At 39.3% G+C, this 17,930-nt stretch overlaps 1 non-coding gene across 1 annotated transcript; it reads left to right on the top strand.

Moving 5' to 3' along the window:
• The first annotated feature begins 17,322 nt into the window (after positions 1–17,322).
• On the top strand, positions 17,323–17,429 carry LOC121100243. Its single transcript, XR_005831999.1, has one exon. It is a non-coding gene; the product is annotated as a U6 spliceosomal RNA (small nuclear RNA).
• Positions 17,430–17,930: the final 501 nt, after the last annotated feature.

Consider the following 17,930-nt stretch of genomic DNA (forward strand, 5'->3'; position numbering starts at 1 on the left):
TTATTTGAAAACCACTGTTAATTGATAACAGAAGGGACTGAGTGGAAATTCTTTTTTTTTTTTTTTCCGGGAAGGATAAGTGGAAATTCTTAAAGATAAACTAACAACTAAGTACAACCTAGTCTCAAGTATTTGAAGTCATTTGCCACAACCGTATTCTTTTAACAAATGTGTATCAAATGCCAACTATGTACCAGCCACCATTCTAAGTTATGATACTTCAAAAAAAGATGCTTAACTATCAGTCCCTACTGCACTGGATGCCATATGCACTAAAGAAGACTGATAGATGGAGAATAATGTCAGAGAGTGATAAGTGCTGTAAAAAAAAAATAATAAAACTTAATGGAACTTTGCTAAAGAGTTTGTATAATCCACTAAAGTGTAGGCATGCAAAGTTAAACAAGAATCCACCAGCAAGAAGTTCCTAAGCGCTGTAAGAAACTATGCCATGTGACATTTCTTTTCCCTCTTAAAGTCAAAAAAACCCTCATCCCTAGTCCTTGAAGAGATTCACCAACAACCATTCATAACACTGTGGAAGTCACACCTCTCACATTTACATGGATTTTACAGTTAGCAATTAAGCACATAAATAACTTGGAGTCTAAGAATGCAGTTTATAAGCCTGTGTGGCATAAGCCAAAAGTCTTTTCCTTAGAAACTAAACTTGGAGGAATTACTAAGGCAGACATTGAGTGTTCTCCATTGTTGGTATGCTAGTCCTGTTACAAGTAACCAGTTGCACATTGACTAAGGTGTGGCTATGGTCATCTGGATCAGGGCAAGGCCAGAGTCAGTCTGAGACATCAAGATACATAAACAAAATAAGAATTAGACTAAACAGCAGTTCCCTGGATACTCCTGTCTAAAAACCCCACCAATACCCTGGTAAGATGGCGTGAGAATTAACAGCAAAACACACTGAGGTTCTAATTGGATTGTGTTCCAGGCATGTGCACAGAGTAGTAGACTTCTCACCATGATAACAATCCCATGGGTGATCAACTAAGTGAAAGAGTTGGTAAGGAAGGAAAAGATGGGTTCATCATTTAACATTGATGGGTTAAATCAATGTTAACCTAATGATGGGTTCATACCTTAAACACTGTTTTTAACCTTGAAACATGTATATATTCATTTGTTAATCTTTTGAAGTAAACCAAGACTGGAGTATAGGTCCTCTGATTAGGGTTCTATAAAATGTGGCTTATGTTCACTACTCATTTTGCCTTAACTACAACATCCAGTTTCTATCTCTTTAAAGTAGAATGACAACCTAAAGGTACTTAACAAAGCATCTGATTTGTAGATTTTTTTTTAAGATTTTATTCATTTATTTGACAGAGAGAGAAAGACAGCCGGTGAGAGAGGGAACACAAGCAGGGGGAGTGGGAGAGGAAGAAGCAGGCTCCCAGTGGAGCAGGGAGCCCAATGTTTTGGGGCTCGATCCCAGGGATCATGCCCTGAGCTGAAGGCAGACGCTTAACAACTGAGCCACCCAGGAGCCCCTGATTTGTAGATTTTTATAATTTCTTTCAATTATTTACAGTCATCTCATCCACACTTTATACAACAGAAAAATTATAGAAACTTGATATTATCAAGCCTTTCCAAAGCACTCAGATTAGTTTTAGTAAAAACAATTCTCTTTAATTTTATACTGGTATTTCACCAATTATGTACGATTTATGTGATATTTAATTAAATTATGTAATGACAAAAATAAGTACAAATAACATAGGTTGGGGAACAAACACAACTGACACTTGGTAAGCGTTAATTCACCTGATATGAGTGTCCTGGGTGCCAGCCTAAGGATGGCAGGAGTTCAAAGTGCTTGGGCTCAGTCAGTATGTCCTCCAGAGAGAATGGAGAAGCACGTTGAGTAGAGGATGGATAAGAGACATTCTATGGTATATGCATGTGCCTGTACAAATATATAGTCTCTCCGGCTTGAGTGCTCCACTCCTTATCCCCTCAACTCAGAAAAAAGATTCCTTTTCATCCCCTCTTGACTCAGCTTCATGCACACAGAGGAAAAAAGCATGGGATATTTCAGTGTCCCCATGATGTAACTCCTAAATCTTTGGCTAAAGTAGTGAGGTAAAAAATGCAATGGGAATAGCTTAGACATTGAAAGGACAGCAGCAGGGCCAGCTTTCAGCTCAGTGGAATAGGATAGCTACAATATTCTCCTGCCTCAAAATATCACCTACACAAGTATTGAAATCATTTACATCCATGTTTATTGACTCAGGCTTATTACAAGATGAAGAGAAGGTAATTTGTTCCACATAATAAAGTAAGTGACTTTTTCTTTTCCAATTTCCTGGAGCCTCCAAAGGGGACTGAGGGCCCTGAACCTAGAAAAGAGGAGAGAAGAGACAAAGGGCCTGGAATGAAAAGTAATCTAGCAGCAGCCATGGGATTAAAGAAGAGATGGCTGAAGAGATGGCCAAGGAGAGTTTTTTGGCTCTGGAGAAGACTGGAAAACTTCAGATCAATTATGCTGACTACATTTACTTACATATTAATTTGTCTGTACAGTGATGTACCATTCCTCACATTCCCTAATACCTTTCATCAAAGTCTATGACTTGTAATACCTTTGTTGATAATGCTTTGGGTACACCACTGGTTCCCTGGATAGAGCAATGCAGGCTTGAAAAAAACAGAAGTTCCAGGATGAAAAACATTGAATGGGGACAGAGAGTCAAGCAAAGGTAGGAATTTGAAACAAGAGGTTCTTTGGGATAGCCAAAGACACATGGGGCACTGTTTGGGAAACCATAAACAGACCATGCCATCAAGATGCTTACAGTCTCATCAAGGAAATTGTATGTGTCCACATGAAATATTAACATAAGAAGAGCAGATACCATGTGCTAATATGAATGACAAGTTGCTTGCATGGTTTAAGCTACACACTAAGCAGATGGCAATACCAACAGAGAAGTATATAATAGGTTATAAAAGAGAGGATATGATTTGATTTGATTTGATTTGATGCTCTTCTTACCAGAAGCTATTGCTTACATCTAGAAGAAAATAATAGCACTGAAAAAGCAGGGTACTTCCTTGGGCACCAACCCCATCACTGTTCATTTCTCTATGAGAGGCATGACGTGCATGAATAATTTCCACTGCATTAAATTTGGACACATATTCCACATTGATTTTTGCTCTAAAAGTTTAGTTTACCGATATCGGAAATGGACTTACGTATGTCAATAGGCAAGTGTTCCGATATGTATGGATGGAGAATGCCCAGGAGGCCCATGGTCATTACTCATTTCTCAGAGCCTATGATGCATGTCCTGACAGGAAGCACAGCTTTGTCACTGTCCACTCTCTCTGCAGTGGCCCACGGTGGCCCTTTCCATGGTGCTTTGGCTGTAATACCCAATAGGGCAGAGATACATGTAAAATGGATATGTGTAGCCTGCCTGGCCTCAGGTCAATCCAGCTTAGAGAGTCCCAGAAAGACACCTGAAAACATCTGTGGGATTGAATCATTCCTAAGATTCACAGATTTCTAAACAGATAAAATGTAATCATTCCATTCTGCACAAGTGTATTGACAAAGAATACAACGAGAAACTCAAAGGAAGTTTCCAGTATGGATCCTTGGGTAAGTCTGCCCACTCCATCGTTTTCACACATTTCCAAGTAATTATTACTTACTGCTAGAAAGGAAAATGGTTTTCTCAAACCATTTTCCCCCCACCCATCAGCTGTCAGAAAGGTCATTATGATGGAAGACGTGTCTACAGAACTGCACAGGACAAAACAAAACATGGCACTGCTACCAAAAGGCAATAGTCCATCCAAATAACAGTTATGAATTCCCAGTTCTCCATTCCAGTAGTATGCTTTAGATTATTACACACACACGATGAAATGAGAGATAACGTGTACAGATACATGCTGTGTCCTTCATGTACATCCACACATTTGATTTTAAATGAAAAGGTCTTAATGTCATGTTTTAGCCCATATTTTTCTACACCTTCCATAGTCCTGATTTTGAACTTTACCTTCAACATGCTATGTTTATCATTCTTAAAAGGTAGCGGATATAGAGCTGGCAATAATATTCAGTCATTTGGAGCATGCATTGTAAGTTATAGAGAAAATAGAGGTTCTGGTTTATTATGCTGAAGCTGTAAAGCCACGAATACAAAATATGGCTGGCAGTCAACTTGCTTTATTCTTCTTTTAACAACTTACTAACAGTGTGTAAATAATAAAAGCAAACTTTGATTTTTCCATCAGAGCTCTCTGAAATGATACTAGAGTGCATTTAACATTGTGACCAGAAATATTGAAATTTGACAGCTGAGAGGTTAAAGGTCCCAAATTTATACATCAAGGTGTTTGTTCCTGTCATCATCCCAGCAGCTTCCTCAGAATAACCCTTTTTGCTTACTGAACCTTTGAGAAACAGAGAACATTAAGTAATACATCTTGGCAGACATCCTGGGATTTTGCTCCCATCAGGAAGCAAGCCATACTAAGCTCGCTAAAAGAATTCTAGGGATATGAAAGGGCATCCTTGCAACCTTTAACTATGCTGTGTAGGAAAATCTCCTATTGTTTGAACCCACACTCTAAATATGTTAGCCTAAGCTCCTGGATTGTGTGCTTGGTTTCCTACATACCTCTCATCTGACACTTCCTTTTGCCAAAATTACATTTACTGATAGAAAATGATCACTTGAACTCTTCCTGAAAAGGTAGGAATACTACCTCACTCCAGCAAAATTTATCTTCAGCACAAACACTCCCTTCCATTTCATGGCCCTTTCAAGTAACACTCCATCCTTCACCCCGGCTCCCAAGGTACTCAGACTGCCCTGTCCTCCCCAATAGCCAGATGATCAGAATCCACACTGTTGCCATTGAGAAGATCTGGGTCCACCTCAAAATCTTGACTCTTCAAATGCATAAATCCAGTACCTAATTTGAAAAATATATAGCAGTAATTTCTTCAAATAGAATAATAGTAAACTATAACAAGAGTTATAATGGAACAAGGAGATAACTGTCACAGTATCTCACACTTTTAAGTATTTATCTGGCCTTATTCTAAACGGATCACATTTTTTAACTCATTTAATTCTCACAACAATCCCATTAGGCTTATGCTATTTTACCCCCTTCCCTTCTTTTTTTTTCTTTTTTAACAGAAAACAAAAAAAAATGGCAAAGATGCCTTAAGAGAAAAGATTCTGGGTAGTCTGCCAGACTCTACCACCAAAGAGGGATATAACTGGTTCCCATTGCAATAGGTACAATTACTAAATGTCATGAATCTTAAAGATCACTTGCAAATTGCTGAAGCTTAGAACGGTAAGTCCTGGTACACCAGGGTTCTGCCACAAACCCATTCTTAATAAAATATACTTCATTAAGAATTTAATGTGTTATCCATCCCAGGGATATTTGTTATCTAATAATATCTCAAACCAGAAGGGATTATTAGTCAAAAACTGAACATTAGGCATCACCTTTCAACCAAAAAAAAAAAGAAAAAAGAAAGAGAGAGAGATCTTTGTATCCTTTCAAACTATGCTAGACCAAATAATCATTTATCCATTTGTGATCAAGGCCTTAACTGACTGAAGTAAGACAAAACAGGCAGGTCTGACTACTCAACAAATTACGTACCCCTGCTTCCAGGTTTTTCAGAAGGAAAGGACACAAAAGCCATAATTGAACAAGTAGGAAACAAAACATAATTGTTTATTTTTCATGCATAGAGGAGATTTGAGAATTGCCCCCACTCATTCTATGTTGACAAGAAAAATCCTGAAACATTCCCTTCAAACTTGAGCCTGCATCAGAATCACCTGGAGGGATTATTAAAACACAGATCTAAGAGGCAAACCACAGAATGGGAGAAGATATTTGCAAATAACATATCAGATAAATGGCTAGTATCCAAGATCTATAAAGAACTTCTCAAACTCAACACTCAAAAGACAAATAACCCAGTCCAAAAATGGGCAGAAGACATGAACAGACACTTCTCCAAAGAAGATATACAAATGGTTAACAGACACATGAAAAAATGCTCAACATCACTAGCCATCAGGGGAATACAAATCAAAACCACAATGAGATACCACCTTACGCCAGTTAGAATGACAAAAATTAACAAAACAGGAAACAACAAATGTTGGCAAGGATGTGGAGAAAGGGGAACCTTCTTACACTGTTGGTGGGAATGCAAGCTGGTACAGCCACTTTAGAAACAGTATGGACGTTCCTCAAGAAGTTAAAAATAGAGCTACCCTATGACCCAGCAATTACACTACTAGGTATTTACCCCAAAGATACAGATGTAGTAAAAAGAAGGGGCACATGCACCCCAGTGTTCATAGCAGCAATGTCCACAATAGCCAAAGGAGCAGAGATGCCCTTCAATAGATGAATGGATAAAGAAATGTGGTACATAAATACAATGGAATATTATTCAGCCATCAGAAAGGATGAATACCCACAATTTGTATCAACATGGATGGAACTGGAGGGGATTATGCTAAGTGAAATAAGGCAAGCAGAGAAAGACAATTATCATATGGTTTTACTCATATGTGGAATATAAGCAATAGCATGGAGGACCATAGGGGAAGGAAGGGAAATCTGAAGGGGGAGAAGTCAGAGGGGGAGACAAACCATGAGAGACTATGGACCCCAGGAAACAAACTGAGGGTTTCGGAGGGGAGGGGGGTGGGAGAATGGGGTAGCTGGGAGATGGGTATTAAGGAGGGCATGTGTTGTGATGAGCACTGGGTGTTATACACAACTAATGAATCACTAAACACTACATCAAAAAATAATGATGTACTATACAGTAGCTAACTGAACATAATAAAAAAAAAAAACAGATCGCTGGGGCCCCAATTAGAGTTTCTGATTCTGCATTTCTTTTTTTTATAATAATTTTTTGTTATGTTAGTCACCATACAGTATATCCTTAGTTTTTGATGTAATGTTCCATGATTCATCATTTGCGTATAACACCCAGTGCACCATGCAATATGTGCCCTCCTTAATACCCATCACCAGCCTATCCCAATTCCCCACTCCCCCTCCCCTCTGAAGCCCTCAGTTTGTTTCCCAGAGACCACAATCTCTCATGGTTCATTCCCCCTTCTGTTTACCCCCGCTTCATTCTTCCCTTCCTTCTCCTACCAATCTTCCTATTTCTTATGTTCCATAAATGAGTGAAACCATATGATAATTGTATATGCAAAAGAATGAAACTTGACCACTCTCTCACACCATACACAAAGCTAAACTCCAAATGAATGAAAGACCTCGATGTGAGACAGGAATTCATCAAAATCATAGAGGAGAACATAGACTGTAACCTGTTTGATATCGGCCACAGCAACTTTTTTCATGACACGTCTCCAAAGGCAAGAGAAACAAAAGAAAAAATGATTCTGCATTTCTAACAAGTTCCCAAGTAATGCTGATGCTACAGGTCCAGGGACCATACTTTGAGAATTAATGCCTCTTGCCAGGGCAGGGAAAGAGTGTGCTAAGTTTCCCTAGGTGTTTCGGGATAAACGAAGAAGCTGATAAACATTTATTTCTAGCAATAATTCTCAGAGTAGCTCTCAGCATCAAATATGTAGTAAGCTCTTGTAATGTGCCAAACACTACACTAGGCATTGAAGGAGACATAGTGAGGGAGACAGACAGTGCATCATGCTCAGGGAGATAGGCCGGTGAGGCTTCAGCTGAGAGTTACAGGATGAATGGATATCAGTGCAGCCAAGTGGCCTTGGGAAGAGCTTCCCACCAGGAAGTTCCTTGGGAAGACCCACGGGCACTGCAGTACTAGTAAGACTGGGCAAGCCTCACCAGGCAGGCTGAGCTGGAGGTCCCCAGGAATGTGGGAAGTGAGATAAGCATCAAAACAGGGAAAGAACCCTGCTGCTCAGAAACACGGCCTCCAGTGGGGTACTCAGGGCTGGGCAGAGGGGACAGTGCACACAGACACACAGACACACATATACACATCCCTCAGAAGCTGCACAGAACAGGAGAGGGAGATGGAAATGATCCCTATGGGTAAGTTCAGACCAAGGGTGGTCAGTTTTATTTCCCTCCAAAGAAATTGATATTGATATGAACTCCCCTAAACCTAAGCAGAAGCACAGAGTGCAAAGGGAAAAAATGTTACAAATAAATAGGTATTTTATGTGCCTGCCATGAAACACCTGCATAAAAGAGAATAGGGAGGAAAATCTATTTTACACCTCAAATCTAAAGATTTTACATTCCTTTCAAGTTTTTATATTAGGGCCCAGACTTGGCATTTTATACGTGTGGACCGCTCTTTATAGCTCTCTGATAAAATGGGAGGGGAAAAAAACAGGCTAGACAAGCTACCACATTGCCTCTTTCTCATATTTTGTGAAAATTATCTTTCCTCAGACTCACAAAAGTCTCAAACTCTGCATGATTTACTAGGAAGACTTTGGAAGCCAAAGCTTTTGTGGACCATTCAGCCATGGCATATGAGCTCAAGTTTTTCTTAGTTCATCCACAGGTACCAGATTTATCACCCCCTCTTGGTCAGAAGAACACAGGTAGGCTATGTGATGTTTTTGAATAATCTGGGATCACTCTTTCACCCTCATTATGTCCTCCAAAGATTGAATAAAACTGCATGAACTTCTTCAGCAGCCATGAAATCTATTTCCTAGTTCCCATCCAAGAACAACAAGCTAATAAGCTAATTGATGTCTTAACATCAGCTTTCCTGATTTCTGGAATGAAAGCCCATCCACTAGGTCCTGGCATCCCTTCCCAGAAAGGCACAATCTCTGTTGACGCCCTCACATCACAGCTTCTTTGGGCAACACATTTTCCCACAAGCCTTAAAACTTGTTATTAAGGGGCCTACAGCACCGCTTAGTACCTTGGAAGCAAGCCTCTCACTGAATGAATATTAAATCTCTTGGGTCAATAGGTCCTCCTGCTTCCCTGGCAGATAGAGGAAGAAAAGATGCCACGTCTTCCTTGGCTACCTAATGACTCTCTAACTGCTGGTTTGTTTCCACCTTCAGTCTGGCACAAACAAAAAGGCTTGCAGCCCCTTCCATGCTCTCCTGAGCTCACCAACGACCATGCAAAGGCAGCAATTTTTCATTATTGATAAAATGTAATGTCATAATGTCATGGCCTTTCAGGTCATCATCTTGGTAAGTCAGCAATGACATTATCACGTTTTATAATGATAACAAATGGCCATAATGTTTGCATGTAATTTTCATTGGCTCTTTCAGAATTCTCATTCAACCCCGTCAACAGATGGAACTTAATAGCAACTTCATATGTCTTCTTCCTTAGATCTGCTCAGGGCTAATAGTAAAATCTACATGAATCAATGTTCATTAAAAGCACAACGGTTATTCCCCCTCTTAACTGAATGTTTTTCTTTTAGAAAGTAGAATTTTTGTGAAATGTATTTGTACCATTGGATTTGAGCATGTAAATGCATTAAATACATCTACTTGCTATTCATTCATGAACTCTCACTAACCCCTTTCTGTTCTGTCCAGGCCTGCACTTCTCCAATCTGTCCAGTGATTTTTGAGTGCTGTGTTCTGCCTGTTTCACAGTAATCATAGAACATTAATTGATCTAAATTATAAGAATCATTCATGGGGCACTTATTTCCATATATTAGCCTTCTGACTCCTCTCCTCCCCAAGAAAGTGGAAATATTTCATTGTCTGAGCCCAGAACTAAAACCAGCATTCCTTAGAAAGCCCTTTTTTTTCAATTCATTGACAAGAGAGTAACAAATAGAGTAAAACTAGAACAAATTCACACTCTAGTCCTAAAAACACTAAGTCTAAAACACACTTGAGAGATCTCAAGAAATGTTTTAGAACTCATTTAGTACTTCATCGGGAAGGAAGAAAAAGAAGAGAGGAGAAAAATTCTCACTCATGAGCTCTCCGGCCTAGGGTATGTTTGTATATATCATCTCATCTAATCTTCAAAATGACCCCCCCCCCCAAATAAACACCATTCTCTGAGGTGTTTTAACAGATGAGGAAACTGAGGCTCAAGGAGTTTACGGAGCTAATGAGTGATGAAACCGGCATTCAGACCTAGCAGTTCTGACTCCAAAACTCATGAGTATTCCATTACACAAAACTCCCTAAACAGGTATTCCACTACCAAAGGAAGAACTAAATCTTTCAGCCAGCCCCAAATAAAATCATCATACATTCAGAGAACTAAGAGATACGAGTAGATTTCAGATGTAGAAATTCCTTATGTTGCCATTAATACATCCATTTAGACTGTTATTGGTACCAAAGTCTCAGAGCAGACACATCTTAATTGAGTTAATGGCTTCAACACATCTGTGTGATTTCTCATTGATGTCCTTTCCACATTATTCAGTAGATTTCACTACTGCCATTTAAAACTGGGCCAAGTTAGGTAGTTTCATCAGATTTGTAGATCAGCAGCCCTTTAGCTGACACAATGAAACCATGTAAAAGAGTATATATTAGTATGAGAGCTTCCCACACCTGTTCTAGTCAATCAGAGGAGGCACTCATTACCACTTCCACTTAAAATAATAAACACTTCTAAAGATTTTACTGTTCACAAAGCACTAACCATTATATTATTGCATTTATCCTCACAGCAATCTTATGTTAAGGTAAGGAAACAGATTACTTGATTTGTCCAAGTTCATAGAGACACCAAGTGGCAAAAAAAAAGATCCAAACAAAGGTCTTCTGGCTCAGCTGTCTATGCTTTTTCTACTCTACCAAGGCCTTCAGTGTATTTAGGGAATGTGATTTCCAAAAGCAAATCACCAGTATTCAGGGAAAGATCCATCCTTCCTCTGAGGGACAGGCCAGGCAAACATCAGGACCTCATTAGCAATAGAAGGCTTCTAGAAATGGAATGGTGGTATAAGGGAGTGTAGAGGAAGGACTTGCAGAGAATGAGAGCTAACAAGCTATTCTATCTAATAAATTATAAGTACATGCTGGAAAAGAGGAAGGACTTCTCTTCACTCGTCTTCATTCATCCAGTAGATCCTGGGGGTTTCCTCTTCACTCACTCATTTGTTCATTCACTCAGCATACATTACTGAGAACTTTGTCTAGGCCAACATTACACCAAGCACTGAGAATACAATAGTGAATGAGACACACATGGACCTCCCCTCATAGAGCTCACATTTGTGCAGATGAGAAGGTCATTAAACAACTAATGTCATGACAAATCATCTCACTACCATTGATGTACATGAAGACCAGTTGTGAGGATAGAGTATTATAGGAGAATCCAACCAATACCAAGGAGTTAAGGAAGATTTACACTGAGATTTGAAGTGTTAGTGAGCAGAAGTCACTAGGCAAAACATTAGGGAACAAAGGGAATTTTTCATCATTGCCTCCCTCTTTAAGGTTCCTTTCTGCTTGATTTCCCTTGCTTTACTAGCCAAATACCATGACTATCATAATGGTTAACATCTTAACTTTAATTTAGAACTTATCTGGTCTAACTCAATGACAATTTGGAGATCAGTGTATGTGTAACTTTGATAGGTCAGAGGCAGCTTGAAGGACATGCCTGATGATTTTCTGCCACTTTTGGTTTTAAATCATAGCTAGTCTGTCAGTTGCTACATTGACCATCCCTCTTTCTCTTTCCCTCTCTTTGTGTGATTCCTCACAATGAGTTAGACATGCCCTTCCACATACTAAGCCATACAAAATTCCACATCCCCTTCCTTCTTCGTCATCTCTTTCCTTTTACTATTTTTCATATATTGCTATGTACTGAACTATGTCTCCCCAAAATTCATATGATCATGTCTCCTCCCCAATATGATTGTATTTGAAGATACAGATTTAGGGAGGTAATTAAGGCTAAATGAAGTCATAAATGATGGCCTTAATCCAAAGGGGCTGGTGTACTTGTAAGAAGAGGAAGACATGCCAGAGAGGCACATTCTTTCTCTCTCTCTCTCTCATTCTCTGTGTGTGTGTATGTGTGTGTGTGTGTGTGTGTGTGTCCCCAACCACAGAGAAAAGGCCATGTTAGGACACAGTGAAAAGTCGGCCAACTGTAAGCCAGGAAGAGAGAAACTCACCAGAAAACAACTCTACTAGCACCTTGATCTTGGACTTCAAGCCTCCAGACCTGTGAGAAAATAAATTTCTGTTGTTTAAGACACTCAAACTGTGGTATTTTGTTTGGACAGCTCAAGATGACTAATACAGATGTGAAAACAAAAATCAGCAAGGTAAAGCACATTCATTAGAAGTGTTAATAGAACTGTATGTAAGTATTGCAAAGGTAGTGACTGCACAATTTGTACTCCTAGCTCTGGTATCTAGGAAGAGGAAATGACAGTGACTTGGGGAAAAAGAATTATTGTGGAGATTGTCCAGACAGGAAGGCTATGAAGTGGCACAGGCATCATGGCATCATTGCAGGTAAACGACAATTTCAGATATCTGTTCTAAAACTTAAATTATCTTTACCATATTCTGTAATTATGTATCCCAACCAGAAGATACAGATGCTTCCTGAAAGAATTTTGGAATGGTTTATATCAGAAAGAGTATATCTACTTACTAGGAGCAAACTCTTTGCCTAAAAACAAAGATGGTAGAGCCATTGTTTTCTAATAAGGGATTAATCTGGAGAGGAGGGAAGCTTTAAAGAAGAGTAAAGACTCTGATAATGTGCCTTTGATAATGTGCCTCTCAGATTTAGCACACCAAATCTCATGGAACTTTATGTTCTTGGTGGCCATACGGATACCAGATGTCATGATTTTCCCTTTTTAATTGTAGGCACATTCGAGGGAAAGGATCCAAACCATTCAAGTTGATCTGTAGTTCTAGAAAGGGAATTGCAGTCTTTCCTTGGGTTAACTTGAAAGCAGACACAATGCCTTACTTAAGATTAAGTAGCCATTTTACAAGATTTCTGACAACACTAAGTAACATGAAGGAAAAAGGTATTGTATCAGTCAGTTATATCCAATAATGCTGTGTAACAGACTACCCTAAAACTTAGTGACAGTTAACAATAAACATTTATTTCTCACTCATGAATCACTGAGTTAGCTGCAGTTTGGCTGATCTAAGCTGAACTCAACTGCAGGTTGGGTTCAGGTCTTTCTCTTTGGACAGTAGCTATTTACACATATTATTCTCAGAGCAAAAGTTAAAAGTACAAGAAGGCAAGCACAACGGCAGAAGGACATCCAAAGCCCTTTCTTTAAGCCTTGATCAAAACAAATCATAAACCAGTCCCAAAATCAAAGTGCAGGGAAGCACCCTTCACCTATCATAAGACCAAACCAAGTTATATGGCCAAGCCCAACATCAATAGGATGAGAAACTATATTCCTCCCATGGGGGAAGGGGGAGGAAGAGGAGAGTGAATATTTGCTTAATCATAATCTAATTAACCACAGAAATGTTACCTGTATTTTACAGATAAGAAAACTGAGGTCACTTGTTTAAAGTGCAGAGCTAGGAGTTGAATCAAATTCTCTATTTTTCCAAAGTTCACATTATTTTCACTCATCCAATATCCTCTGGGTAATAGAAAAGAAAATGGAATGAAACATTTTCACAGAGGTAATAGGCAGCAACAGATTAAAGAGACGTGTTTATAAACTAGGACCAAGAAATGCCTAAAGATAGAAACAACACATAGAAGTTAGTCTACCAAACACAGTCATTTTATCATTCAAAAAATACTTATTCAACATCCACAAGGCACTAAACACTATAACAGGCACTAAACTCTATAACAGGCACTAAAAGTAGGACTGTCATTCTAGATAGGCATCTGTCAATGTTAAATGACAGTTAAATGAAGCCAAGCTAGGCAGGCTGTTTCTTCCTAGATCCTTTTGAGGACCTCTTCTTTTATGTACTCCATGCCATCTAACTGCCCCACCCTGCCAGGCCTGACCACCTAGACGCCTATCCCCCCAAAACCCTCCTCCATAACCAGCCAGCTCAGCAGCTTAAAGCAACCCAGGCCTCCTTCAATCAAGACCAAGCACCACTAGACCATTCTGACAGGTGGCCCATCACTGGAATAACATCCTAAATGATCCAGAACTTTCTACCCATTTATCTTAATTCTCCCTACTACAGTTTTCTTACTGCCTCTCCTATCAACACACTCTTACCTTATATTTATACACACTCTCAGCTTTCCTGACTACAATCTCTGCTAGTTCAACAACAGTAACTGTCTCTCCATCACAATAATAAATTCTTGGATTACTTCATGTAACCCATATAATGCTCAGTCAACTTGCAGTTTGGTCCTGCATGATACAAGTTAAATATTTCCTGAAGTTACCCAACGATTCCACCCATAATACCCAGCAAAGGTTTTTAACATCCCTTTCATCATCATTTTCTTCCCACAAACATGGCACCTGTCCCTAAAATTACCTTCTTTCACCCAAAACTCTCCCCAAATATCATGAGTATTAAGTCCCCACTGACTCCCTTTTTTTCTTATCTTTCCTTTCCCTCTATCCTTTTGTTCTGTCAGTGATCAAGGGCCCATTCAATGAGCCAGGTACCCTCTAGGCTCAGAGTCTTGGCCTGACTGTTATATCTGCTCTGAAACACTCTTTTTCTAGATGTGTACCTGTTCACTCCTGCCTCTCTTTCAGGCCTTTGCTCAAATGCCACTTTCACTGTGAGGCCTTCTCACCCACCCCCCCCAGGTAAAATTGGATGTTCTTTTCCCACACTCTTTACCCCCATCCTCCTTCCCTGCTTTCTCTACTTCCATAGCACTTACCACCACCTGACATATTATGTATTTTACTTCTTAACCTTCCCTCTTCCTCCTCTAGAGTGCAAGCTCCATAAAGGTAGGTGTGTTGTCTATTTTGTTTCCTGCTATAACCCCAGCACAATACTCAGTACATAGTGGGTTTTCAAAAATATGTATTTACCCTTTATTATTATTCTGCATAATAAAGGACCAAAAAGAAATTGGCAAAATTGAGGGAGATGGGGGAGATGAAGAGGAAGAAAGGTGTGAATACTCACCATGTAATATCTTTTCTTTTTTTCTCTCTGTCACACTATACCATTGCCCTTGGTCTCACTCAGCCCTCAAGATCCTCCCACATGTACAGGTATCATCTGCCTACCCCCTTCCTCTGGGCGCCCCATAACCATTCTGTGTTGTCCCATTCCCTCTCATCCTCCCCAGTGATCTGAGCATGTTCTGTTTCACCCTCTAGGAAAGGAGGAAATCTTTTCATCCACTTTTGATACACTCATTCTACAGTTCCAATGATTCTTCATAGTACGTGCAGTGTTGTCTGGGGTGTTCTTAAAGGACTTCCCATAGAAATGAGGACTTATCCTATAGGAATCGATCTCTAATGGTTAGAGATTAGGCCTGTAAGCCAAAAAATACACCTGGGACACCATCAGTCATAGTTCCTCTGGAGAAAGGCTGCTCATTTGCATATCATGAGAGGATTTTTTTTTCTGTCATAGGAACAAGGTCACCCAAACAGAACACAGGATCACTGATCTCTGTGATGTGACCATGGAGAGATACCTAAAGTGTTATGCCCTCAAAATGTAATGCCATTAGAGTGTTTCTGAGCATAGACATGTCATGAAATGTGGTTGGGGGATTATCAGTGGATGTATATTTTACCCTTGTTCTTCTTAGCTCCCATTTACCATATATAATTGGGAATTGACTGAATCAGATAGACAGTAAATAGGCTAGCAATTTTTTTCTAATAAAATTAAATCAGCTGCTTATACTCCTCTCTTTCCCTATCTACCTCTTTACACTGTTAGGATAAAATAACACATATACAATATATATGTAAATACACCAATTAAACAGTCAGAATTATAAAATTAAATCATAAAGCAACAAGAACAAAATATGGGTGAATACTTATCTGATGTAGGTAAGGAAGGAATATTTAATCATAAAAAGAAAGGAAGAAACAACAAAGGAAAAGATACTTTACTTTATAAAATATAAAACTGTATCATTTGTATCAAATGATAAAAGTTTTAACATATCTTATATATAAAGAGTTCCTACAAATCAATAAGAAAAATATAACCACCCTGTATACAAAAATAAATGAAATCAGGAATAGCCAATGAAAAAAGAAAATAAGAAATCATGACTAAACATATGAAAAAATGTTTAACCTCATCAATATTCAAGAAAATACATGTGAAAGCAAGATGATGTTTTCTGTCTATAAATTTGCAAAGATTTTTTTAAATCATCATACTCAATGGTGAGAGAATACAGAAAAATAAACTCTCTTATATAATGCTGCTGGAAAACTGGTGACCCCTTTCTGGAGGGCAGTTTGGCAGTTTATACATACTCTTATTTTTTATATAACAATTTCACCCTTAGCAATTTATCCTAAAAAATCATCAGAGATCTAACAAATGTTTATTCATAGTGATGTTTGTTCTTTCTAGGTTTTTTATATTAAAAACACCCTAAAAGCTTAACAATGAAGAAAGGCTAAGTAGGGATGGTCATACAGTAAAATACTATGCAACCACTGAAATTATGTAATTGTAGAAGATTGTATTTTCCAAAAATTACTGCAACATATTTCTAGTTGCATATGCTCTTCCAGACCCTTGCCATTTTCCACTGTGGAAAGCTGAATAATGGTCCCCCAAAGTTGTCCACATCCCAATCCCTGGTACTTCTGAGTATAGCTTACCTTACATGGTAAAAGGAATTTTGCAGATGTGATTAAGCTAAAGACCCTGAGATAGAAGATTATTCTGGATTATACAGATGAGTCCTGATAAGAGGGAGGCAGCAGGATCAGAGTCAGAAGGGAAAAAAAATGTAATAATGAGCACAGAGGGTCACAGCCAGAGAGATTTGAAGATGCTACAACACTGGCCTTAAAGACAGAGGAGTCATGAGCAAAGGAGGGCAGGCAGTCTCCCAAAGCTAGAAAAGGGAAGGAAATGGATTGTCCCCTAGAGCCTGCCAGGACACCTTGATTCTGGCCCAGGGAAACCCATTTCAGAATTCTGACCTCCAAAACTGTAAGATAATAAATATCTGTTGTTTTAAATTTGTGACATCACCGATAAGAAACTAACGAACCATTCAAGAGGTCTATGTCTCAAGGGAAGAGCTTCTGTGGGCTTTGGGGTGGGCTTTTGTGACTGCCTTAGTGACTAGCATGTGGCAGAAGGAAGTCTGTGTGACTTCCAAAACTAAGTCATACAGGGTGAGTTAGTGCTTGCTTCAGCAGCACATGTACTAAAATTGGAATGATACAGAGAAGATTAGAATGGTCCCTGCACAAAGACAGCACACAAGTTCATGAAGTGTTCCACATTTTTATTGTTGGATCACTATATTGTATACCTGAAACTAATATTACACTGTATGTTAACTATACTGAAATTAAAATTAAAAAAAAAAATTTAAGGTGAGTTAGCTTCAGCCTGGCCTTTCTTTATGGACATTTACTTGTGGAGCCCGGAGCCGCCATGTAGGAAGCATGGCTACCCTGAAGCCACCATGCAGGAGTGACCATATTAGAGACTGGGACTGGGGCGCCTGGGCACCTCAGTCGTTCAGTGTCTTCCCTCGGCTCGGGTCATGATCCCGGGTCCTGGGATCGAACCCGGCATGGGGCTCCCTGCTCAGCGGGGAGTCTGCTTCTCCCTCTCCCACTCCCCCTGCTTGTGTTCCCTCTCTCGCTGTCTCTATCTCTGTCAAATAAATAAATTAAATCTTTAAAAAAGAGAGAGAGAGAGAGAGAGACAGAGACTGGAAGAAATGCCCAAGAAACCAGCATTCCGGTTTCTAGCTGTTTGGCTCTTTCCAGCCCCGTTACC

Source organism: Ursus maritimus, unplaced genomic scaffold, assembly GCF_017311325.1.
Source record: "Ursus maritimus isolate PB19 unplaced genomic scaffold, ASM1731132v1 scaffold_35, whole genome shotgun sequence".
Lineage (NCBI taxonomy): Eukaryota > Metazoa > Chordata > Mammalia > Carnivora > Ursidae > Ursus > Ursus maritimus.